The sequence below is a fragment of the Abramis brama genome (assembly GCF_963993115.1).
Source record: "Abramis brama genome assembly, chromosome: 4".
Lineage (NCBI taxonomy): Eukaryota > Metazoa > Chordata > Actinopteri > Cypriniformes > Leuciscidae > Abramis > Abramis brama.
The window spans coordinates 40,985,446-40,988,666 of NC_139966.1; positions in this window are offsets into that span (position 1 = coordinate 40,985,446).

The window sequence follows — 3,221 nt, forward strand, 5'->3', positions numbered from 1 at the left end:
ACACAATTTTAGAAAGGTTTCCCCATTTATAATCATCTTATTTTTCACTAGTTCATTTTAAAATGCCCTGCAGCATAATACATTATTTATTAAAGTAAAAAAAAAAAAAAAATCCATGTAGTTTCTTAATTAATAGAGATAAAAGCAGCATTAAAACAGCATGCATAACTATTAATATTAAAAAATAGATTTACATGCACTAGTCACAGCACAGGAAATGTCAACTTGCCAAAATGATTTCATGTTGGCTTCTCACATACAGACTTCACAAAACATATTTAGTATGCTGTATGCAGTGATATAGTGCATGATGTATGAAGCCATGAAATCAGAGACCCTACACTTGATGAAATCCGATCACAAGTGGTGATAGAAGACGTATTTGAGATGCATGTGACTACCAGGTGTAAACAGTGATATGTATCAGCCGTCCACTTGTGAGTGGATCACCCGAGACGGTATACCAATGTAAACAGGTCCTATGTGCTATTGTACTCCTAAAGGCTGACAAAAAGGCAGACACGCATTTTTTTCTTCTAAGAAAATGGATCATAAATATTGATGACATCAGCTTATCCACATTTTTGTCCAAAAACATGATCTAACCTCTAGGATGAAAATGTCCCTCGCCCAAACGCCACCTACATTAGCATTAGCTTGTAGAAAATCGTGGTTCAGTTCAAACTTAAGTATATTCCTTTAAATTATTAAAGGTATGCCAAAGTATGCCAAAGTGTACTTCACAAGTACATACATAACATTTATTTATTACAGTTTTTTACAATCGCTATGACAGTTTTTTCAATACATTTAACAAGTTTCCTAAACTCTTAACGCACCAACACACCTAAAACACACAATTGGCAAAACGGTTAATTTCATGCTCAAAATCACACATTGTAAACTAAACTCCAAAACTTATTTTCAAAATACAATAATACACTAACACAATACACTATGTCTAACAAAACACTGCAAACATGTTTCAAAATCAAATAATTATTCAAAACACTGACACATGTTCTCTTCCAACAGGAACATTTAGTCAATCATTACACAATGACAAAAAAACACTATCATCAGCTGAAATTACAGAAACTGCATTATTTTATGTGTCAGGTCTGCCCTTATATAACTGATAGTATATTGTATTGATCATTGTGTTTTGCACTGCACTGTTTTTTTTTTAAGTTTTAAAATTACTTTGTTTTGTTTGTAATGTAAATGCATGCATTTCGTCGTTGTTGTTTTTTGCAGCAGCAGAAATTCAATACAGCAAAATAAATGACCCTTCTTAGAGTAGCTTTATAGAATGTATGGATTGTGAAAAAAAAGAAGACAGAGACAGAATTGCTGCAGTGACGGCTTTATTTGCAACAGGACATTTCTGCAAGATAACAAAAATATGCAATATAGCTGCCATTTACAGTATTACAGTACTGTATGTGAAAATACAAAATATACAAACAGAAAAGGCCATCTTCTAATCTGCCCGGTCTTCTGCATTTGTCCACATGTTCTCATCCACATCACACCTGATATCTTCCCTGGCAAGGCATCTTGGGAAGAATCTTTTACAGTAACATGCCTTATCCACCCCTGGCAGTGTTCAGTGATGTCTTGGTATGCAGCATCTTCTGCATACAGGAGGGACATTTGGTCCTGTGGACTATTATGGTCAAAAACCTTTCATCTCCAGGCGGAGAAAACTCCTCAATGGGGTTGAGGAAAGGGAATAAGGGGCAAGGAAAATAGACATCATCCTCTGATGGGCGTCAAACCAGGCTGTGACTAGATGGGAATGGTGGAATGCCACATTGTCCCACATTTGCATAACTTCAATAAGCTGTTTCTCACTAGCAATGGAATAAAATACAGGGGATATATTTGTGTTTCAATTCACAATATAAACAGTCATTTACCTTGACTTAAGCCTGTAAGGTTAGGTTCAGAACATGGTGTTATCTGTTCTGACATACAGTGTTAAAGCATTGGTAAATTTGGCAGTAAAAATCCATTGTTTTGTTCTTGTTTGAGCTTGTGTGTAAAAGAAGTTCAAGCATTTTAAATTTGTGTTAATTGTATGCATTTTGTGTTAAAGCAACAAGAAATGTGTTAATAGTATAGCTTACACAGGTGGATGTAGTGCTAACTGTGTTAAGAGTTTTGGAAAATTGTTAAAAGTATTGAAAAATCTGTCATAGCAATCGTAAAAAACTGTAAAACAGTAAAAGATGGTATCAAAATATTTGAGCATAACCTGATTCATATTCATAAGCTCCACGGCCGCCCCCACTTCAAAACTTGAGCCGACGCTATCCCATATCTGACCGCACTGGGCAAAGGTTGCTGAAAGACTTTGGGTCTCGATTGCGTTTTTTTCTCTTTTGGTGAGTGTGGCATTGTATGTGTTTAGACATTGCATTAGAATCCAGCTGACCTCAGTGAGACATGTGTGTTTAGATCACTCAGCCTCCCGTCCCAAGGGAACAGAGTCATACGCCCTGTGAACTCAGGCTGAAGATCAGGTGTCATTGTGGGTTTTGTAGAGGACCCTCACCTTTCAACCCGTGACATCTCACCTGCCCTGACCTGCTTCCAGCACCTTCCAAGGCCACGTTCACTCATTTACCAATACTAACCCTGACCCTCTAAAAGAATAAGAAGAATAAGAATAAAACTAAATAAATTTGATTTCTACATTTTCTGAAGGAAATGTAAATGGCATTTGCCAATGCAAAACTTGCTTGCATGATGCTAGAGTGCTGTGGGTCTCTTGGTTTGTGGCGTTGTTCAGGGTAGCCCCATCACTATGAAATCTGATTGGTCCAAAATCCTGTTCCACGTAACTCTATATTAAACATCAGTTATCTCCTGTTTGGCTTTAATAGTGTGGAATCGTACAAACTTAATGAGAGGAAATAGATTTTACAAAGTGTGAGAAACAGTGCTGTTTTTGAAGACAAAGAAGGATGTTTTCAGTGGGACTAATTCCCTTTTAGTTCAAGTCCGGGCTAAATGCATTGAGAGTGAGTCAATGCTGGCCACAGTGAGCGTGACTAACCCACACTGGTTCAATAACTTGATCTCTCTAAATAAAGCTAAATCTGTGAGTTTTGGCACTGTTTCTTTCATAGTAATGCTATCTTTTCCCAATAATGTGCTATTCCACCTAAAACAAAGACAATGCTCTATGCGGAACAAAATAGCAATGAATCAAT